This window comes from Mastomys coucha, unplaced genomic scaffold, assembly GCF_008632895.1.
Source record: "Mastomys coucha isolate ucsf_1 unplaced genomic scaffold, UCSF_Mcou_1 pScaffold20, whole genome shotgun sequence".
Classification (NCBI taxonomy): Eukaryota; Metazoa; Chordata; class Mammalia; order Rodentia; family Muridae; genus Mastomys; species Mastomys coucha.
In genome coordinates this window covers 138,759,249-138,783,203 of record NW_022196903.1, presented here as the reverse complement: position 1 = coordinate 138,783,203, position 23,955 = coordinate 138,759,249, and the positions used below count along the sequence as shown (strand labels likewise).

Here is a 23,955-nt window from a genome sequence, read left to right as displayed (position 1 = left end):
AACTTCAGTATTATTCAGGAGCAGTGAGCGCTCTTAACTACTGATCCACCTCTTTAACTGCAAATGTCCATTTCTTGCCAGCACTTTTATGGACCATGCCACTCTCAAGAAAATAAAGTTAGAGATACTGTCTAAAAATTTACTTCTTACTTCCAGACTCTTAGTGTTCAACTTCTCTGTTCTTTGCCCTGAGCCAGTGGCTAAGGTCTTGGAGCTGTGGCCTTGGCCTCCCTGTGGCTCTGCCAGACCAGGTGCCTTTACCATGTGTGTGGGGCCAGAGATCATTAAATTAGTTCCTCTGAAGTCTTGTCTCTCCTCCCACTTTGCCAGAAGCAGAAGGCAGCATAGACAATGGCAGGGATCAGTCAGACATGAAAGTGGTCCCCGGAGAAAGAAAACTTTCTTTTTTTTACAAAGTATGGAAATGTATAGATGCACACACGCGCGCGCGCGCACACACACACACACACACACACACACACACACACACACTACAAAGCTTTCAGCTGTCACTTACAACAGAAACACTGTATCTTAAAAGACCTCACGTTGTTTACTTAAGTGTTCTGTTCACAGGCATTAATCCCCTCTCAGTGTCCAGGGCCCCACTGAGGTCTTGGTGCTTAGAAGGAAGATGGGTGAACGGTTTTCAAAAGCTCTTGCATGATTTGGAGCTGTATGACCATAGGCCGATTTCTAAAATTCCATTTGCAGCAAGGCCAAGGCTAGTAGTTCTGACAGTGCCTTAGGGGAGCTTTCTCCTCTGCAACCAGTGGCACAGAATGATGATGAACTCCGACGCAAATCCTGGTCCACTGAAGGAAATTCAACTTATAAGGGCTCGGCATCTTAAAAAAATCTGTGTGGAGACTTCCCATCAGTTGGTTTTATACATTTGTATGTGGGGGAGAGAACAGATCTTGTCTTTATGTCTTCATTTCTTATGTTTTCCTTGCATTTGATTCTTTGAGTCAATTTCACTTTGTAACAGTGGTGTTTCCCTTCTGTTAAATGCATGATGCATTTTACACACATGGGAAAGTCTCTGTGGTTTAATGCTGCTTTGCTGTTTGTGCAATCCGCCAAGTGACAGCAGGTGCTTGTCTGACCCAGCCCCTCCAGGGCTCCAGTCTCTTGCTCTAGCCCAGTCTCTTACAGTCTCACTGAAGGCCGTTGTTCAGGCAGAGGCTGCAGCTATAGCTCCCTGGGTAGGGTGTGTGTGTGTGCGCGGACGTACACATACATACACACACACACACACACACACACACACACACACACACACACAGAGCCCTGGCCTCTAAACCCAGCACTGGACATAGTAACACATACCTGTGACCCCATGGAAGCAGGGGGGATCAGAAGTTCAAGGTCATCTTAGGCTACAAATCAAGGTCAAAGCTGTTATTGTCTACTTGAGACTTTGTCTAAAAAACAAATGAATGAATATATAAGTAAATAAGCAAACTGCCCAAGAATCAAATTCTAGAACTTCATTATTTCAGTGAGGTTTTACTACCTTTACTCTGACAAGGTCGTTGTGTTTGTAAGTTGATGGTGTTGAATGCAATCATCTTTAAAGATTAGAAGACGCTTTTGTAGCTATTGTTCCATGTGATCTTACGATAATAAATGAGCAAGACAAGACAAATAAGGAGCTTAAAATAGAATCGGCTACAATGGGATCTGCATGCTCTTACAGTGTTGTGGGTTGTTGAAGCAGTGGCCCCAGGGATAGACTACTCTCAAGCATTTTAAGAAGTTAACTCTATGCATGTGTACATTCATGTGCAGGTGTGCTCATTTGTGTGCATGCATGTAGAGATCATGGGAAACCTCTAGGGACTTGGTTCTCTCCTGTAACCCAAGGGTCCAAGAATCAAGCTCAGGCTGTGAAGCCTGCACGAAAACTCCTCTCCCCAGTGAGTCATATGGCTGCCCCTGAGGAATCATTTTATACCACAGCCCATGAGTCCTGTTGAGATGTATCTAGAATTTTCATTCCAAAGAGAAACAGCCAAATCTTGCTTTTTTCACACATAGAATTTTCTAGATGTAGGGTCCAGAAAACATGGAACTGACTCTGAACTAGTACAAAACCCCTCACCATCTGTGGAAGGTCTTTTCTGACTACACTCCTTCATCTTTAAACATCGGCTGCTTCATGATTTCTAGGGTCTGGCTTCTTCCTTCCTTAGCTCCTATCTTGCTCCCGTAGGATTTGTGACTTCTGGTGAGAACAGGATGTTTTACTAATCACTGCATCTCTGGCACCTAGAATGACCCCCGGCAAGCAGCTGAGGTTCCACGTGTTTTCCTCCTTGTGGCTTGAGTTCCAGGCCTTGTCTGAAGAAGCATCAGGGTCGCATTTCTTAGGTGGCTGCTATGCTGGCCCTCCAGGAGCTTGCCCACAGGACACGATAAAACTCACGAGCCTCACCTCCATCAAGACTCATCATTTTCCTGCCACCTGTTACTACGTGAGTCTGTGTAGTTTCTCTGTCCCCCAGGCATGGGTGTGGCAGTCATGGGATAGCCTCATTGGTAGAGAGCTGCTATCTGGTTCATTCTACCTGAAGGCGCTTCCTCAGTTATGGAGTTGGAACTGTGTGGGCTCCGGACCACTTCTTAGGCTACTACAGCCAGGCCTTCTACTCTCAGCGTGGGACAGGCCTATGGTCCAGGAATCATCTTTATTTTGGATGACATCAGTCACACCATGATTCTCTCACAGCCAAAATATGGTTGGCAGGTCACTCATAATTTATCCTCTTATACACAATATTATGTCCAGTCTATCTACTTTATTCTATATAGAATAGAACAGGTGGCCATTAACTTCATCTGAGAAAAACTGAGTGGTTATTTAGTCATTTTTACCCACCCTCTCTCACCCTTCTGCTCCTAGTACCCCACTATTGACTTACTATGTCGTCCGTGGAATGTGTTAACCTTTGGTTTCCCAGCCCACAAGCCCTCTTTGAAATGACCTGTCCCCTTGTATTTTATCCATGGAGGGCCAAATCAGGGAAATTGACCCTTTCTGATGCTAACTGGAAGATTTCTCATCTTTTTGGAAGCTACCACAACACCCCTAGATCTTTTAACTATGAATATTATCAGAAACCTATCTGAAAGCGAATTTCCCCCTTTTAGCAGTGCTGTACTGGAGTCTATCCTCTGATCCCTATCCTGCTTTGGACAAGCCATCTCATTGTTTCTGTGGAGTACATCTTTTATAGGGGTTCATATGTCACAATCCTTGCTAGAGGAAAGTGAGAAGGCCATCGGTGATCCCAACTGTATCCATAAGTGCCCAGCACTTAGGCGTTAACAGTTAAATTAGCTTAAAAAAGGATCGGCTGTATTGTGTGGTCAGAGAGATGCGCGAGATAAGGGGAATGACTCCTGAATGAATCTCATAAGCAGATTCTGTGTGAGACCCAAGAACGTGTTTAATCACCCCAGACAGGGCACTGGAAGTGCCAAAGCAGTGATGGCACCCAAGCCTGTCTTCATGAACTGGTGTGCTACTGGCGCTGCCCACGGGGCATGTGTGACTGACGGGCAGCTGTGTCAAGGAAAGCCTTCCCAGCATGAAAGCTGCACCTGTGGAGCTCACTGTTCAAACTGCATGCAAGTCAAAATCCACGGTAGAGTCTCTCTCTGAGGTGCCCTTCTTGCTGCTTATATAACCTCAGGGTGGGAACTAGTGAATCTTGTAACTTTCTGAACTTCTGAGCCTTGTAAGCTTGGCGGTTGAGTCTCATGAGCACACCTCCCTCCCCCATCTCTCCAGGAGGAGTTGTCTCAATTCTGAGGCAACGGTTGCACAACAGTACAAGAGTGACCAGACTGATGACACTATCCCAGAGGAAATGTCTCTAGAAAGAGTCATCTTCACTAGGCAGAGAGCTTGGCGTAAAGTACACGAAGGTAAGGTGTTTTAAAAACATTTAACCTATTGATTAAATTTTAAATGTAAGCCAAACATGACAGTGTATTCCTGTAACCCCAGCACTCAGGTGGCTGAGTAAATAATAAATAAATACATGATAGTGTAGCTCAGTGCTAGTGTACTTACGTGGCATGCATGAGGCCCTGCGTCCAATCCCCAGATCTGCAAAGATATTAATTCAATCAGAATTCCAAGAAGATGGCGCCGGAGGCTCCAGATATCTTAAGATGGAGAAGTGTGTTGGTCTCTTCAAACAATTTGCTGATATTAAAGCAAGGACATTTTTAGTGACTTTTTAAAAACTAACTTCTTTCTTGTTACATGTATTTCTAACTTTAATTTGCCTGACATATTTCACGATATGACATGTGTGTCATGTATGTTGCAATTGGTAATGTCTGAAGGAAATAGAAGAACCAAGAGTCGTCATCAGTTAACATATTCAAACACTTAAGCACTAGTGGGACTTGAACTTCAAATATGTGATCTTGGGCCACCAAGGTGGTTCAGAGGGTAAGGGTGCTTCTTGCCATTCCTAATGACCTGAAGTTGACTCCCAGGACGCACACAGCAGAAGAAGAGAACTAATTCCTGCAAGTTTCCCTCTGAGATCCCCCTCTACATATCTCCACGTCTACATATGTACATATCCACATACATACATTATGACTTTGATTGACAGCATACATACACACACACATGTATATCTTGATTGACAGCTCCGTTACGGGACAATATTGGGGCTTGAACCTGGGAGCCCCAGGCATGCCAGGCAGATGTTGTATCATTGAGCAATAGCCTCAGCCATTAGGCTGATCTCCATCTTGTGTGATCCTGAGACTGTCTTCTAGGTCCCGAGTGTCTTGCATCAGGCTTGTTAGTGCTGGAATTATGTGCATGTGCCTGTAAAGTTACAAAACACCAATTGTTTCATCTTTGCTCATAACTAAAATCAACACACTTATTTATAGGAAGAAATGCTGTAACAGTAGAGAACATAGAATATATTAAGAGAACTGAACTTAGTGGGGGGCAATTCATATATTAAGAAAGACAATTAAATATTTTTTCTTTATTCCTGAAAAGTCGATTCCTGTATCCAGTCAAATCTGACCATATAGACCCTTCATTTCCTCCTCCCAACTTCCCATGATTACCCTGCCAACTTCATGTCTTTAATCTTTTCCCTAATGGGTGTGGAGCATCCACAGTAGAATCTCACAGGGCCATATGCTTAAGAAAGGACTACATCTCCCTCCGTAGGAACCTCCACTACACTTCTCTCCTCTGTAGGGCTGGATCCTCAGGACCCGCTACCTCACCTGGGCTTCAGCTTGGCAGGTAACCAGAGCTGCTGTGAATTCATGAATTCATGCTGTAATGGCCACAGCAGGCCCAGAAGATGGCAACTCAGGACACTCCTCCCCATTCCCCCCCTCAAGAACAACTCTCACATCTAAGGCCCACCTCTCCCACACTGCTACATTGTACTCTCCTTATTCAAAACGAAATGTGAAAAGTCAAACTGAATGAATGAATGAATAATAGAAGCAGCCCCGTAGGTTAAGGGACAAGAGGTGGGGATGTGGTGAGGGCACACTGTTGCATTTGACTAGAACTAATTTTGTTATTCCCTCTGGTTCTTGTCCCAGGAAGGAAAAAATCAACAGTGAGTGTAATAAATCCCTTTTGCTAATGAGAGCAGTGTGGTTGTGGTTTGGCATTTGCAAGGTATCTGTGCTTTCTACATTATTTCATTTTTAAAACTGGGTCTGATATAAAAAAGGTCTTTCTAAAATATGTACCCAAGTGGATACATTTTTAAAAATTAGATTTTTTTTTTTTTTTTAAAAAAATGTTTAAGCGACTTCCCTTTTTGGTCAGCTTCAACTATAGAAACCATGGTTGGCGGCTCAGCCAACTTTTTTTAAGCAGTTCAATTTGGTCCTGCTCTTGGTTGTTAATGCCGCACTACCGATCTTTAATTTGTGGAACCACAGGGGAACATTTAAATGAAAGAACACTCAATTTCATAGTAGTTTTTAAATGAAAACATATGTATCTGTAATGGGCTTTCAAAAGTTTTGTGTGTGTGTGTGTGTGTGTGTGTTTTCAATAAGAGCTTAGTGTGTGGCATCTCTTAGGCATAGCTTGTAGATTTGTTTTTATTTACTTTAAGGCATTCACTCTGTAGCCCAGGGTAACCCAAAACTCAGAATATAGGCTGGTCTTGAATGGCAACCACCTTCCTTTAGTCGTCTGAGTTGTAGAATACCCAGCATGCACGACCACAATCACTGTTACTGGGATTTTATTATTACAGTTGTGTGCTTGATGTGTGTTTATGGTGAGTATCTGGACAGGGCAGCATTTGAGAGATGGTTCTTCTTTTTCACCGAACTCATGCTTATAACATGTTTTTACCTGCTTAGCTATCTCACCTTGGGCAGGGCATATGTGTGGGTGCCGGATCTTACACTGCAACTCAAATCAGCCTGAAGTAATCCAAACTGGCCTTGAATTCACAGCAATCCTCTTGTCTCAGCCTCCCAACTGGTGAGAAAACAGGCAACATTTTTCAATTTTCCTTAAGGGGCTCATTGAGTCAGGAATAGTTAATACTCAGGATGGCAGATGTCAAGACAAGGCATGCTGGGAGGTTCTAAAGCATGCTGGGCGATTTGGGGGCATGCTGGGAGATCAGCTCGTGAAGCATCCTGGAAGCTGTCGGTAGTTGCCACTCCTTCCTTAGATGACACCAGATGTCATAGTTAGGGAGAAGAGAGAAGAAGAAAAACTTCACTTTTATAAAGTGGGTTGATTTTGGAGTTTATGGCCCCAAAATTGGCGTGTTCCTTGTTTCTGGAGAGAGATAAAAATAGCCTCTGGGGAAACAAATCCTCCCTCTATCTCAAATTCTTGTCAAATGTTTTCAGGTTCCTCTGAAGGGAGGTCAGGGTTTTGAGTCCATAATTGCTGAAGTTAGATCAACATTTAATACTATGCTCCTGCTACTGGGAGGAGATTGGAACCCTACCCTAAATTAAAACATCGAAACAGAACCCGTCACTGTGAAGGGGCTGTGCTATGCGCTTGCTCTTCAGCTTCACCATTGATAACTTCCTCTCAGATTTTGTTGTGCTTTGCTGTGGGCTGGAGGGCTGTCTCCCCCAGAGCTGAGCTGATGCTGAACTTCCCAAGGCAGAGTTTGGTCAACCTCCTGGGGTGGACAAAGGGGATGGAAGGTACCTCGGCATGGGGTGTGGCCCTGGTGGGCAGAGTCCTAGAGCTCTGTCAAGGACTGGGGTGAGGTGGGTTGTCTCCCCCACTCAGTGTCTCTGGTTTACCCACTCCCCATTTTGATGATGTGAGGCCTTCCTGATAGAAGAAACAGCCAGCTATTTTGGGCTTACAATTCCTTAACAGGGGGGTAAATAACCTCTTTATAAACTACCCCAAGTCTGATATTCTGTTGTAGTAACAGAAAAGAATGGGGGCTTTTCATTGCTAGATTCCCAAGTATCTTTTCTCTGCCGTTTTTAACACATATAACTGTACAGATCCTCCAATGGACCTCGAGCACACAAGGCAGTAACTAATACTGCATATCTGTAACTAATTTTTATAGCACTTCCCCAATATCTCCAGATATACTCAAGGAGTTCAGGTGGCCTGAACTGTCTTAACAATCTGTCTTAAGCATAGGGGGTTTCTCAGCCATCCATAAATATTTCCAATTGCCATTGGTATGATTTTTAGCTATGTGCAATTTACATCTGTTCATGAATACATGTAGGTATATTGTCTGCATAAATATATGTGTATATATACTGTATAAATATGGCTACTGTCTGCATAAATATATGTATGTGTATATATATATGTATATGTGTATATACATATATATATATTCCTATGTGCACACTGAAAGACAGTATGACAAAGTCACTCATTGTTTGGTTTGAACCCATACTCTAATCCTTTTTGCCCAACCTTCTGGTATTTGCATAATTCTTGTTTGCTATTGTGTTGGTGAAATGATAGAATAAAATTATGTAACTCATGGGCTTACTGTAAGGATTCACTTATTTATTTATTTATTTATTTATTTATTTATTTATTTATTCTTTCAGAGACAGAGTGTTGTTATGGACTACTGATGTCTTGGAACTTGTAACATAGCCCAAGATGGTTTTGAACTTGTGAACTTCCTATCTCAGTCTCTCAATTATGAGGGTGACAGGTATGCTTGACCACATCTGACTGACTCCATGAGTTTTCATATGTAAAGAGCAGTATCTGTGCAAGTCCATGAATTTAAAAGCCTAACTTTTTAAATTATACATGAATATTATAAAATATATATTAATTACGTGGGTAAATATGTGTACATATTATATAGAATTGCCTAGTCTACAAAATAATCTAATTTCATATTTACTGTTTAAAACCCTGAAAAAATTATTTCCTCCCACTTATGGTGCACGTGTAATTTCTTGGGAATCATACAGTTATCCACAGTCCAAAGTGAATGAGATTATCAACATAACTCATGTATGGAATTTATATACCATAAGTTTTGTATTTTACTTTGTTGTTGCAGTGCTGGGAATGGAGGCCGGAGTTGTGTGCATGGTAGACGGGTGGTCTACCAATGAGCTATATGTCTAACCTTAGTCTGTCATGTTAAGTGTCCATGTGCGATAAGCTAATACTTTCCATGCCATGGCCCAGGAGGAATCAAGGTGAAACTAAATGGGCTGACTTGGAGCTGGCCAAGGCTGGTGCCCATCTAATGCAGTCGGTACCACACAGCAGGACCCTGGACATGTCCCCACCCTGGCCAAGCTCCCTTCCCTCCTCTGCAGAGCAGGGGTGTCACACTTCTTGCAAGGCTGTCATGTGAAAGAGAGAAAAGAACACATTCAAGAAATACTTGGCTAAGAATCCAGGGCCCAGTACATGCTTGAAAAATGGAAACACTGATGTTCAATGTGATAGCCACACTTTCAGTGTGTGTGTGTGTGTGTGTGTGTGTGTGTGTGTGTGTGGTGTTTTCCCAAGCTCAACGCAAACATCTCATTGGAAATTTTCAATCAACTCTGCTGTTGCTATATAATAATCAAGGCATAGTTTGGAGGGCATGTGGTTTCAATAACAGGGAGAGACCGGAGCTTGCAGTCTTCTCTCTCTACCAGTCCGGGTCCTTCTGTCTGTAGGACTCCTTGGCCTCCAAACTGTAACACTGATGAACCAGAACTAAAGCCCTGGCCCGCTCTGCTTGGTTGGCATCATCAGACACCAATGATGGGAGAATCTGCTTCCATCTTCTTTCTTCATGTTGTATGATCAAAAAGCTCAACTGTGGAAATGAATACATTGTGACACTTCCTTTACAAAGGTTACATATATCCTCTATATCCTCATCGATTTGATGAGGGTCCAGTATTTTGTAATTGGTCTTAATTTGCCTTTTGCTACTTGTTTGGAGGAATTAGGCTTGACCCAGTCATAGTCAATTTTTGGCAACTGTGTGTTAGAAGAATAGAATGTCCTTCACACAGCAGGGGCTACTTGTTTTCTAAGATTTCTTTAAAATTGTCTGTATGTGCATGTCTGTGCACGTGAGTGCAGATGCCCAGAGGTGATATATTTTACTGCAGCAGGAGTCACAGCACGAGCTGTCTGATGTGGATGCTGGGAACCGAACTCAGGTCCCCCGCTTGCAAGCGCAGTACAAACTCTTAATGGCCAAGCCATCTCTCCAGCCCAAGAACTCCACAGATCAAAAGTAGCACTTCCGATTGAAGCTAGAGGGCAATTATCACTGATCTAGTAGATGACACCTGCAAATGACTGACCAGAGGACAGAGAGCCTGTGGAGAAAACGGACACATATGGAAGGTGTTTTATTCAAACACAAATTTCTTTTCAGTGCTGGGAAGGCACATTAGTCCAAGAGTTTCATATTTTGATTATTGTGATTATTATTATTTCAGTTCTCTGATGAAACAGAAAAGGTGTTTAAGGACACACAGCGAGACAGTTCTATCCAGAGCTATACCCTAGCAGCGAATCATCATGCAGTGTATAAATTCTCAGCAGAGGAAATTCAGAGCCCCCCACAAAAGCTCCGGGTTTATTGGATTGTTCCCTTAATTACTGAGCTCTATGCTATCAAATATTTGTTGAAGGGGATGCTTTTTTTTGTGGGAGTGGATAATGGCTGTGTTTACACTTTGAAATTTCTGCCACGGAGTTATTAAGATTTGCATTTCTCACTTTTCTACCAAGAGAAAGGTGTTTAGCCATTTTTAGAAAGCAGGTACGAAGTAATCAATTGTCTAAACGTCTCCTCCCTGGAAACTTTGCACTCTAGACAAGTGCAAAAATCCCAGGTATCAGCAACTCCCCCACCCGCCAAGGCTAGAAGGGGCAGAAAGGAAGACGTGGTTTTCAGAGCTGTGAGTGTCATAGGCATCTAGCCTCCTAACAACTCCCCTGTAGACAGAGTCTGGGGAGAGAGCCGGCCTTTGATTTGACTGCGGTCATGAGCCTGATGCCCAAGCCAAAGGCCCTGCTCCTGCAGGCCCAGGAAGAAGGAACAGCAGGGTCATTGATTGCCAGGTAGCCTTGGTGCACTCTGGGAAATCCTGGGGGTGCCTGGGGACATGGTGCTGGTCATGAATGCTCCTCCCAAGGGAATCACACACAAGCCCACGAAAGCCAAAGAAGAAAAAGGGATATCAAGAAAAAAAGAAAGCCATGTGTTGCTAGGATTATTTTTATTGGGTCCCCTTTGCAATCACCCCTGTCCAGTCCTGGCTACCTGAACACCAGCTCCACTGGGTTCCAGCAGGAGTCCTGATCGCTGCCCAAGCCTAACTAGAGATTTCTTGGGGACCCCCTCTTTAGGCCCCCACCCCCAACCGCGCAACCGTTTTAAGTCAGTGAAAGCAAGAAGAGCAGTGCCAAGAGAGCAACAGTGCAGGAGCTGTCAGCGAACACCTTCCACCAGGCCCGCAGCTTCTGTTGGGGCGATTCACCCACCGAGTTTCTGCTGGTGGTGATGTAACTCGCGCTCCGGAGTGGCACAGCTCTGGAACCCAGTGCCTTGCCTCATCTCGCCCTCAATATCAACCCCACCGGTTCTTGGGCATCGGGTGATATTTTTCCCCCCTTGGCTGAATACACTCAGAATCAAAGCAGTTCAGCCACCCCTGAGGCATAAATGAGAGCGTCTAAACTTTTCTCCCACCCCTCCTACCCCAAGGTGGGTGCAGAGCGCAAGCAAAGGGCAGCGGGGACCTGGGTGTACAGCCGGATTCGGGAAAGGCAGTAGTGGCTTTAAAACCTGAACCTTCCAGCTGCGCTCCAGCCAGGGTCTGCTGACCACCTAGAAGGCTCCACTGACACCCGCAGACCCCCACACGCGTCCCCGAGCCATACGGTGCAAGCCTGTTTGCACGTGAGGGGTGGGCGCAGGAGGGACAGGGTGGGGGCGAGCAGGGCGAAGAAGTTGACAAAGGGGACTTGACCAGACATGATCGCGCAGGGATAGAAGCGAGCTCTCCCCTCCTAACCCTCCTCCTTCCACTCCTGCCATTTCGTCTGATCGTTCCTTTAAGCAGAGGGCAGATTAAAGGGGGAAAAAAAATTCCTGCACGGTGTAGGCGATCGGTGCGTTATTTACAAGCCAGTTGGGTTGCAGCAGAGCGGGAGGATCGTGAGAGGGGGCTCCCTGGCTTCGGATGCCGGCGCGCGGCCACAGGCAGGAGGTCAGGGTGGACCCTGGGTTGGGGGGGGGCGACCTGAAGCCATCCGGGCTCCCGCCCCGCGCCGCCCCCGCTCCGCCGCACCCCGGGGCGCGCGCCGGCCACGGTCACCGGCGGCTGGAGCGCTGCCCTCGCCTCCCCCATTGTTCCCACTTGTCTTTTTCGCCTTTTGTTATTTATTTCCACCAGCATTGTGTTGTCTCCGAAGCTGCCTCATGACCAGCTGAGGGATTTTACTTCGTCCTTGAGAGAGAGAGAGAGCGAGAGAGAGCAAGAGAGAGCGAGAGAGGGAGCCAGAGGTTGGGGTGGGGGGTGGAAGAGAGAGGGAGAGAGAAAGAGAGAGAGAGAGAGGGACAGGCGCGCACACATACACACGCGCGCGCACACCCCACACAAACACACCCCGACACAGACACCCACAGAGTGCAAAAGGCGAGCCGCCCCATCCCGTCTCCAGGGTCCTCCGAGGCCCCCGCCCGCTGCTGCGCATCCCGCGTCAGAGGAGCGATTAACCAGACCCGGTAAGGTGCGTGAACCGCAGCGTTTTAACTTTGTGGCGCGTCCCGCTGTGGAGGTGCCGGCGGCGGGCAGCCCTCCAAGGCGCCCTGCTCCAGCTGGAGAGCCGCGCAGCCCCAGGGAGGGGGCGCGGGAGTTTGCTCAAGTCCCGGGAGGGGGCTGGGCCCGGCTGCGGGGGAGGCTGCGGGGGGCGCTGTCACCCCCCTTCCGGGAGGGAGGGGGCTGCGATCCACGGGACCCGGCCAACTTTATCTGTGCTGCTGTTGGAGGAGCCTGTGTCCTGTTGCCGGTATTGTTTTATAAGTGGTGGCGGTGATGCGAGCTGCTGGAGGCAAGCGGTGCAGGCGGGGATCAGCCCCGGGCTAGCCTTGTACATTTCCAGGGGCAGACCCTCGAACTCGGACAAAATCCTCGCTCTTGTCTGGAGTCGAAAGAGTCCTCTCAGTCCACCCGTCACCTTCACCCCAGCTCTTCTGTCTTTTTGTTTCGCTTTCTGCAATCTCTCTCTCCCTCTCTCTGTCTTCAGTCCTTCTCGGAATTTCAGAAATAAGTCTCATCCTTCTGGATTTGAGATATTTCAGAGACCGGAAGCGTTCATTTGATTGCAACTTCTCTCTCTCTCTCTCTCTCTCTCTCTCTCTCTCTCTCTCTCTCTCTCTCTCTCTCTCTCTCTCTCCCTCTCTCTCTCTTCACTCCCTCTGTCCCTCACTCTGGGCAAAGTATAAACTACTCACGTGCTGTGTCCCTCTCCGCTTGCACTTCATAGCTATGGTAGGTAGCAAGAAGGCAAGAAGTAGGGGACAGAGGTCACACGGGTTGAAAGCAAGTTGGATTAGGAAATGTGTGCTTGCGTTTGAAAGCAGCAGTTTTTGGAGTTATCAATCGGCCGGCCTCAGATCCGCGGGACATAGTTCTCATATTTTAATAGTCATCTTGCAAAGTGAATACATTAATAAACTGTTTGGTCTCAGTGCCTAAGAGTGAGGAATGTGAATTCATTTCCAGTCTTCCCTAATCAGCTGAAGCAGGTCAAAATGAGGAAGTGTGTGTTACTGCGGAGCCACATTTTCTCTGGGTGGCTATTGGCTTTCCTGCCTCACAAAAGTTTGGAAATTTATTCTAACCCAGTTGAGATATTCACAGTATCCAGACATCAAGAGGAGTTTCTTAAAAACGGGCATGGGGACAGATTTCCCCAGAGAATCTTTTCTGCTCAGCAGGGCTCTACAGTCAAGGGCAAGACAGAGGGAAATCTGTGGGATTTGGGGTAATAAGTGTGGGAATCGGCAAGCAGAGAGACAGCAGTGATTTGTTTTCTTGGTGTTCATAAATAATGGCTCCTAGTAGCGCGAGGGTGCGCGCGCGCGCACGCGTATACACACACACACACACACACACACACACACACACACACACACACACACACAGAAATGTTGGTGGGAGATTTATAGACAAGAGACGTTTTCAATCAGAAAAAGAACAGAGTTGGGGGCGGGGAGGGGACTTGATGGCCAGGAGTGATTAGGTTAAGGGCCAGATGGTTTTTTAAAGTATAAGGAAATGTTTATTCGCCCCCCCAAGTTTGACTTTTATAGCATTTAAAAAGGAGGACAATTTCATACTGTACAGAAACACTAAATTTTGATCTGTCTCATTTTAAAGGGATCCGTCCGTCAGTCTGAGGATGGCTGTTTGTGCAGATAGGGAAGAAGCAGAGACAGGGAGCCCAGCTTCCAGGGGGTGATTCTTCCTGATTTAAATATAGCTCCCAGGCCAAAGCCTAGATAAATTCAGCCAGAGTGATTTAAAACATTAAGCACTTACATCGAAAGTTCTCCTGGGCACCCTGCAAAAATCTCTTGGAAATTATGCCATCAACTCTTTCCTCCTCAGAACTCTAGGAGATAAAAATCGCAGGCATCACTTAAAAACTGACGCAATCCAGTCTCAAATCCTCAAACTGCCAGGGATTGCTTTGTTTGCCTAAAAGGTGGATCTTTCATCACCAGGGTTGTTTAAAAACATTTAATTGTGGGGGTGGGAAGGGATATGCATAATTATTTAGTTCTTTGTGTTAATTATACAGCAGCATCCTGGAGAGAATTTCTTTTTTCTCCCTTCCTTTTTTTCCAGTGGCCTGCTTATCATGTTCTCGACACTCTCTCTTTTGCTCTCCGGTTTAATTTTTTTTTTTCTTTCTGGACCCTGTTTGGATGGGTAGTTTTGAGCTACTCTACAAAACAGTATAAGTTTCTAGTGCTTGGAGAACGCTTTAGTTCTTCAGACAGAAGCACTGAATTAGTTTTGTTGTTGTGTTCAAACAGTCCTGGCTGGATGCGTGTTACATACATAAAGGACTCCCATCTGCCAAGCTCAGTTGGTAAATCACCAGGAGGCTCTTGAAGTATAACAGTTAGTTCATGTTACCTTAGGCTTGTACATGTAGACACTCATCCTGTTTAGACTGATGTATGGTCCTATAAATGAGAAAATGTCTATGCTTTGCACAGACTCTAAAACTCTGTATGCTTACAGAGAAGGTTTCACATGAAAGGAGTGAATGGAACTTCTTAGCCAGGTATGACAACTTTTTTGTAGGGGTGAGGACAGAGGTTCTTGTTGAAGTAAGGTATAGTTTAAAATGACAAATTTTCCTTTTCCAAAGAAAGGAATTTGACCTCTTGCAGAAATGTTTTCTTATAAAACACACTTAAGAATACGACACAATGCTTATGCATACAAGAATGTGTCATCTGTTAAAAGCGTCACCCTTCCACTGAGCGATAAGCAGTCGGGGCCTTCAAGGTACAGTCAGCAAATACAAGTGGGAGAAATGGAAGGAGAAAAGTCTGGTTTGAGATTTCCCGAAACCCTGGATTTCAGAGAGCTGAGATTCTAATGTTCAGTGTGGCTGATGAGATAAGGTTGACTGGTAGAGCCTGTGTGATTCACCCAGTACCTGTTCCATTGTAGTGTTAGAGGATGGCATAGCCTTAGAGTTCTGACAACAGGGAAACTCTTTGTCTAGGCCTGAAATAAATGTGCTCTCACATGGGGGCTTTTATTGTTGTTGTTTTTGTTTGTTTGTTTGTTTTTGGTTTAGGAAATGTAAATTTATATAAGAGGCAAAGAAAGTGCTTGTCGGTTTCACAGAAAGTATAAACTATATCCTGAGCTTAGATTTGTAGATAGTTAATAAAATAAAAGTCCAATTTTGTTCCAAAGAATGTTTTAAAACACCCGTTTGTAAATTGTCTACATTTGAGTCTCATATGTTAATGATTTGGGCTCTGAAACTTATTTCAGAGAGGCATTTTGGTTTATCTTCAGAAACACCACACAAAACTGTCTAAACAACTCTGTAAATAAACTGTTCCAAATGCCTCAATTTGATGAATGAATTAAAGAATTATGGGTTTTAATCCAATTATGATCAGTCTTATAATTCCACTTCCCATTTGGGGAAGTTTGGGAGAACTGGGACAGTTGATGACTATACAGTTCAAGTGGGGTCTTGGAGGTTCATTTTCTGTGTGTGGTGCCATAGAGATGGCAGCTCGTGCCCATGTATGAGGAGGATTTTGGATGCCCAGAAATTACTTAATGGTTTCCGATAAACCAAGATTTAGCTTGCCTGAGGAATTACCATTGACAGAATAGTATATGGAGTTTTAAAACATTCTTTGGAACAAAATTAGCCTTTTATTAACTTTGAAGATGTCCTGTGATTTAAGGGAGAGAGCAGACACCTGGTGTATTAGGGACTTGCTATTAGGCCTTACAGGGGTCTTTCTGTAGGACTCCTTCTTAAACTCTGCCAATCAAATTCAGTTCCTGGCATGAAAGCTGAGTTAAGGTTAAATGTAAAACTATTAGGGGGGATCTGCTTTGAGTTGTTTTCCAAAAGCCCTCACCCCTTTAGCTGCCTATGTAGGTGCCTTTGAAAAATTCTCCTAACGAGGACCCTGAATCTCAGGAAGGCTTTGACGGCAGTCCAGGTTGCTTTGATGAGCCCTTCCAAGACTCCTGCCCCATTTGGCCCATTTAAACTCTGGCTCATAAGCTAATTAATTCAAAGGTATAAATAGTTCATTATGGCTTAATTCTCCACTTGGATGATATTATCACCCCTTCCCCCATTTGTTAAGACCTTTCAGCTTCTCAGAGAAAGAGTTGTAGAGAGTGAGGGGATAAAGGCAAGCGGAAGAAATCAAAGATAGTTTCCAGTGCCCTCCAAATTAGACCTTGTAGGTAACTGGTTGTCCCACTTACAGCTGAAGACCTTGAATAAGACAGCATGGCGATAAGACTAGAGAGGGAAAGTGAGCCATCGAGGTAGTATGCCTTGTTGAGAAGAGTTGGTAGTATTTATGTCTCCAGTATAGAGACTCCCCATCGTGCCTAAATTTCTAAACCAAAGCCAACCAACCAAACGCACACACACAAACAAAATCCCCAAAGACGTGTGTGTACTTTGTGTGCTCAACTGGTATTTAACTACTTCAAGGTTTGATGACGTCATTATCCATAGTAGACAATAGTGCAGTGGTCACAGAGACAAAGGGACCCTAAGTTGACATTCAGTTGGTATTCTCTGACAAACTGAGGGACTTTGTTCTTACTATGGATCTAAGCAAAGCTAAAGAGGTAGGGAAGTTTGAAGGAGCCAGGAAGCAGAAGACGCTGCCCCCTTAGCTGGGGAGCTTCTTCAGTTTAGGTCTGCGGGTGATTCATGCAAAACCGTATCTGTGATCAGAAATCTAAAGGGCCCCGTGCCTATTTCTAACCTCTAAAGGTGCAAATTGCGTTTGCTCTTTCCTGTGTTTGTGTGTGTTCTGGGTACATTGCATCTGTATGCAAATGTATGTGGAGGCCAGACAAAGCCTAGATATGTTGGGTGCCTTCCATGATTCCTTCCCACATTATCTTTGGACATAGGGTTTCTTAGCACTCAGCGGTGGGGCTGTCCTGACTGCTCAGTATTTGCTTCTCTCTATCTACAGAGTATTAAGAGTTCCGGACATGTGTGTCTGTGCCTGGCGTTTTACATGGGTGCTGGGGACCTGAACTCCCATTCTCATGTTTGCACAGCAGGCACCTTGTCACTGGACCATTTACTCAGGTGCTTGCAATGTTCTCAGATGCATCTTTTGTGGATGGCACTAGAAAAATATATGGGACATTTCTAGCTGAGTGTCTGCCCTGAGCTGGTTGCTTTGCCAATTCAACCCTCCCTTCCAAACCAGTCCAGTTTCTCATGATACATGTTTGAGGCTTCATTTTATAATTTAAACTTATTTGAGGGTAAGAGTTAAAAAAAATCACTTTCTCAAGGCAGAGATCAACACTTTAAAATATTGATCCAGTTAGCATCTCTATATGACCATTGACAATGTGGCTTTACTAAAGATGTTCTATTTGGCATGAATATCGATTCTGTCTTTTACTCAGATAACTGTTCCTTAAGCAATTAACATTTTCATCCTATACAAATATGTAAAGGCAAATAAAAATGCTCTGCTCTAACTGCAAGTCTCTCTGCACACTTTTCTGAAAGCAGATAGGAATGAATACACAGAGACAGAGAACAGATGTGGAAGATTGAGCAGGAAGAAGTTCAACTGACTAATGTAGCTCATGAGTGGTTTGGCTTCAAAAATAGAAGCCATCTATAGAGGGGTCCACTATCTAGAAGAGGTGCACTGTGGGAGACCCAAAGCTCCCACTGTGCTCTTGTATCAGGGCAGAGTCCACATCTGGCCTCTGTCCTTAGTGGTACCTAGCCACAGGCTGAAAAAGGGTCCATTAGACTTTCAGAACAGATGCAACACAGCCCTGGCTTTAACAGCTCCAGGTTGAGTCAGGTGGATAAGCCACCAACAAGCAAACAAAACGCAAAACCACCAGAAACCATGAGTGGTGCTTTGAGTTCTCTGGCATTTTGTTTTTGTCCTTTGTAAAATGAGCAGGATACTAGTCAGGGTTAAACCAGGCTATGCACCCATAAGACTGTGCTGTGCACAGCACAGAAGGAAAGCTCAAAAAATACATTGCTCCTTTCAAACATACTCAAAATGCAACAGCCAGGTGTGGATGGCTATATTGTATCAGATGGTCCTGAATGTATTTAAACACTACTTTTTGTAACTGGAAGGTGGCGTTCCTGCCAGGGAGTCCTCAGGTTTACCTTTAAAAGTCTATTTCTTCCCTACCTTTTGACACCACATACCAGAGCAGACAGACCACCTGACCTTGACCATCCTCTGCTAACTCCCCCAACACAGAACAAGTGAGGGAACTCTCATTTCCTTACCTCTGTAGGCTTTCTGTTCAGTGGAGCAGCAATGGACTCCAAGCTGCATTTTATCTCAAGCCTCAAACACCTCCCAAAGTCTTTGCTCCCCTGCGTGACTTACAAACCAACTTACAAGCGCCACAAAGTGCTGAACTCAAGTGGCCCTCAGCACCAGCCCCTGCTGGGATGAGACACAGAGCCACCAGCACTTTGTTGCGTTAGATTTGATCGCTGCCATGAGCAGCCCTTCGATTGTCAGCTAAGAGCCCCTTCAGGGACTTGTCCCTTAATAGGAAGTCTCTTTTCTTCCCTCCTGTTGTAACTTTAAATTAAAAGAAACTGTGGAGGGGTTGGTGGTCAGGCCTCACTTCATTCTTTTTCCCACTGGGAGAACAACATCTGAGAAAAGGCATTTATAGGACTGAGAATTGACTTGCTGCTGTGTGGGGGCGGGGGAGCACTGTTGGGAGTTGGGGTGGGGTGGGAAGCTGGGTGGGGGCACTGTCGGGTGTGGAGGTGGAGCGGGAAGCAGTGATGGAGGATGGAGACCATACCGCTTAGACTCAACTCTCCCAGTAACCCTCAGTGAATGAAGGCAAGGGGTGCCTTTGTGAACACCAGGGAATAGTTGTGGGTGGCAGGTTCTCGCCTGGCCTGTGATTTTTAGGTGTTTCCAATATATTGTTTTCTGCCCCAGATTTGGTTCTATGTTGTACTATGGGAAATTGGCATGGAGACAGCTTCAGAATCTGCAGAGGCTGGGAGGCAGGAAAAGAGAGCTAATTTTTGACACATTCCTCAGACAGGGACTCCTCTAGGGAATCTGTGCCCAGGATACTGAATACTTATTGTGAAGTTTTGGCATCATTTTTTCCCAACAGTGAATGAGCATGGGTTACTGTGGGTCTCTGCTTAAAAAGGCAGATGGACGTCACCGTTGGAGAGGAAAGGAAAATGTAACAGAGTTTGGGTGATGGCTTTTCTAAGATACTGATTTGGTTCTTGTGTGTGTGTGTGTGTGTGTGTGTGTGTGTGTGTGCTCGAGGGTGCGCACATGCGTGTCTTTATGGGTATTCAGGTAATATGCAGAGGCGGGAGATGTTGATACCAATGTCTTCTTCAGTCTTCATCTCCCCCTAATACTTTAAGACAGGATCTCTCACTGAACCTGGGCTTACTGATTGGTTAGACTGGATATTACCTGTCTTCAACAGTTGGGCCATAGATCACGTTGCTGTGCCTGGCTTTTGGCTTGGACACTGGGGCTCCAAACTCAGGTCCACTTGTTTGTCCAGCAAGCGTTTTACAGCCTGAGCCACCCTCCAGCACCCTCTTCTCCCTGCCCATTTAATTATTTTCTGGGTGGGCCTGGGCACATGCCCTGTGTTGTTGCTGTTTCTTCTGTGTGTGTGATTTAGAACTGATGCAGGCTCTTGTGGTCTTATTTGTGTCAATGGAGAACCAGGGTTGCCTGGGGTTTGCCTGTAAGCTCCTGTGATATGTGGTGTTCCTCTCCGGTGCTGGCACCCATTCATAGTGTCTGGCAGGATCAGCCTCATTAATTCGTCCTTGCATTGGAAATATTTTTGAACAAGTGCATATACTATCTCTTACAATTCTGTCTTGAACTTTCTTCTTGACTCGTTCACAGACAGCATAGTCAACCTTGGCTCCCAACAGAATGTGGCATCTTTTCTGCTTCAACCAGGAAATTATGCGGTCATTTTATGTACATAAATATCTCTTTTGCTATATAAGGAAACAACTCTTTATTTGTAGGGACTTCATCAGGTACCCAGATATTCTGAATTCCAGCTCCCTTCACATATTAGTGTGTGCTGGCTCTTCTTAGCTTTTGCCTTACAAAGTGTGTATTCTCATGGCATCACTGTCCACTTAGCATTGTGTTAATATCACTGGAAGTGAAAGGTATGGTGGATACATTCTGCCCAGTTTGAAACTATATAGTGGAAAAAAATTCCCCCTGTGGGCTGGGGATGTGGCTCAACTGGTAGAGTGCTTGCCCAGTATGCAAGAAGCTGTGGGTGCAGTTCCCAGCATGGCATGACCCAGGCATGGTGGTGCATCTTTGTAATAGTGTGATATAGAGGCAGAAAAGTTAGAAGTTCAAGCATGCACGTCCTTGGCTCCACAGGAAGATGGTAGCTAGCCTGGCATATGTATAACACAGTCTCAGGTAAAACAAAAACAAAACAAAAAACAAAACAGAAAACAAACCAAAGAACCAAAAAACCAAACCAGAGGTAACAATAGAAGGTATGCTCCTTAGGACATGGGCTTGCCCCCTTGGCACCATTATAATGCCTAGAACAGAAAGGGCACAGAAGGCAAGGCTTACACATGAGCTGGAGAACAGTCTTGAACCCCACAAAGGCAGCTTTTTGTGATGTGAAGGGGCCAGATTAGCATAACATCTCTGGAGCTGTTTGTCATGTTCTGGGGTTGATGCTGGATGCGTCGCACGGACAGCCTTGCATAACTCCCACTAGTTGTATATCTGCCCCGTTTCACATGTGAGCCAACAGACTGATGTGGTCACATGATCAGCCCACTTCCCACAGCTGCCATCTACAGGAGAGTCATCACCCGACTTTGGTCTATTAGATCCTGATTCTTTCCCTTTGTGTCAAGGCACTGCTGAGGATCTGCTCTCTGTGAGATGGGAGTGCTCTTACAATTCTGTCTTGAACTTTCTTCTTGACTTATTCACAGGCAGCATAGTCAACTTTGGCTCCCAACAGCAATGGCTTCCTGGCTATCCTACATCATGGAGGATCAGATGGGAAATGCTGTGCAAAGCCAGGAGCAAGCAGTAATTTGTAAATACTGTTTGTGCTCATTGGTTTTAACCATCCGTTTGCTGCAATCTTCAATCACGTGGGCAGAGAGGCTGAATGAGTGAGGCCAAGGCTGTGGACATGCCTCTGCTGGATTGCCTTGATTTAATTGGTGTAGGAAGACCCAGCCCACTGTAGACCACACCACTTGATGAGCTGGATGCTATTCTCTGGGAGAGTGAAGAAACCTAGCTTTATATAAACAGCAGATAAGCAAGGATGTTTCTTCTCTGCTTTTGACTGTGGGCGTGACGAGACTAGGTGCTTGGGCTCCGGTCTTTGCTTTCCTGAAACAATGTAACGAATGAACCCTTTTCTCCCTATGTTGCTTTTCGTCAGAATATTTATCACAGCCACAGAAATGAAAGCAGAACGCTGGTTTTCATTATTAATCACCCATTTCATACATCAGCCCCAAACACTCACAGAACACCTGGATTCACGTTGCATAGGTTTTACTTACTAAGAACTGTTTTATGCCCATAGGTGGCAATTCTTTATACATAAATGCTGACCACAAAACGAAGGACAGCACCGTCTGGTTGCTCAGTCATCCCCTGGAAAGCTTCCTGGGGCATGTATTAAAAATCGAGCCTTTTGTGTTCCATCCCCCACACAAACCCTAAATCCTCTGGTTTTACCAAGTGTAATTGGCAATTCTTTGGCACTTAAAGGTTTGAGATCCAGTGGTAGGTAATATTTTGATTTGTCTGGGTTGGTAGTAAGTTGCACAAGTAGATTATGGAACGTAAGTAAGGTGCTCAGAGAATTGGGGTATTGGTGAGACAGCGCATGGCTGGCTGTTGGATGACTAGAAACACACCCCCTTATGGTCTCTTAGTTCTGAATTAAAAACGGAAGAGCCTTTAGTGATTTTGCAAATATTGAACATTAGTGTGGCTGAAAGCAGAGTGAGAGAACCTGAGAAAGAGAGGCCGTGGCCTAGAGCCAGGCAAAGGTGGTGACCATGTCACATTTCGCTTTGAAGGACTTCCCAGCAACAGAACCTAAGAGTCAGTCTGCTGAAGACCAGAGGCCGACTGCTTTGTATTCCAAACACTTGGGACAGTCTCTGGGACATAGTAGGTATTTAAAGATACTTGTTTGTTTGTTTGTTTTCTTCTGTAGTACTGGGGTCAAACTCAGGGCCTGTGCATGCCAGCTATGCAAGTGTTCTTCCACAGGACTCTCTCCCTGCTCCAGGCATTGTTTGAATGAACTGATAGGAGCAGAAAGAATGGGAGAGTGATATGTACAAAACACTAGAGATTTTGCTTATGGTTACACTAGATCAGTCTCCCTTTCTCTGTGGGGGACAGAGCCTAAGATCCCCTAGAAACCTGACATTGTGATAGATCTGGACTGTAAAAATCCACTTCTCTTTTCCTCTGTGTGGGCCTAACCATGAGGAAATTTAGCGTGTAAGTCAGGCCTAGAAGGTGCCAATAGTAGCCATTAACAGAATGGAACAACCATTATAAGACGATGCTGAGTGTGGGTGTGGCCTTCGTAGAGACTCCCTACAGTTTGTGCACACCCGTCTCGTGACGAGACAAAGCAAGATGAAGGACACGGCACTGTGACATAACATTGGATGATTTCATCATAAGGGTCATTTAGCCATGAGCACCATGACGCTGCTGTGACAGTCAGTCTGTTAACCCAGCTGGCTGAGTGACTAGCTGGCAGGTGGGCATTCACAGAGCAGACACAGCAGACGAAACAATGTTGCTCTTTCCAGGCACAGTGGGCGGAGGTGCTGTGAGACTCCCTCATGCTTTTCGTTTGTAAAGTTCTGAATTGTTTGTTTGTTTGTTTGTTTGTTTGATTCCTGGAGTTCTCTGACATTTCAGGCCTTAGCTGACATGGGTTACTGGAACCATCGCTAAGAGGAGACCCTTTATCTGAGACAAAAAGATGCTGCGAAGGAGCAAACTGAAAGAAGATGAGTGTGGATTTTAGTTAGACCAACTTTGTTTTTACAAGTAAACAAAGCACTGGGGAAGAGACAGGATCAAACCTGAGGTACTGCATTTCTTAACCTCAGAGTAGCTGTGGCTCCAGGAAGATGGGAGCCCTGTTTGTTCCGGTTGCCATGTGATCATGGCATTCAACCAATACCTACTGAACAACTGACAGGGCTTCCCCACCAGCTAGAAAAACAGGCATATATATGCTGGCCAGAGATATCATGTGAGAAGAGCACATATTGTTCTACAGGGTAGGTGTACATTGATTCTTTGACCGTGTATGGGCTATGGCCTCCGTGTGTAGTAAAAGTACGGTTACCACTGCAACCAAGCCTTGCTCTGTGGCTAATTGAACATTGTCTCCTCCTATTATGCAAATCCACAGTGTCCAGAGAGTAGGGGGAACTATTTAATAACTATTTGACCAAGGATTCAGTGGAAGACTGAAGGGGGGCTGCCCTGGTGGTGAGGTCAGAGGGAACCTGAAATCCATCAAAAGGAGTTATTATTCCCAGTGACATGAGATCCAAAGATATTAAGGGAAAGATGCGCATCAAGGTAGTGTCCATAGAAGTGACACCAG

The 23,955-nt window shown here is 45.1% G+C and overlaps 1 protein-coding gene across 3 annotated transcripts in view; it reads left to right on the top strand.

Moving 5' to 3' along the window:
- Window positions 1-12,100: 12,100 nt before the first annotated feature.
- Window positions 12,101-23,955, top strand: part of Sox5 (SRY-box transcription factor 5) — a 968,743-nt gene continuing 956,888 nt past the window's right edge. Inside the window, exon 1 of one of the 3 annotated variants that reach the window (XM_031383845.1) lies at window positions 12,101-12,259. The gene's annotated coding sequence lies outside the window, so the exon portion shown is untranslated. The remainder of the gene's footprint in view (window positions 12,260-23,955) is intronic. The other 2 variants (XM_031383839.1, XM_031383837.1) reach the window with 2 other exon arrangements.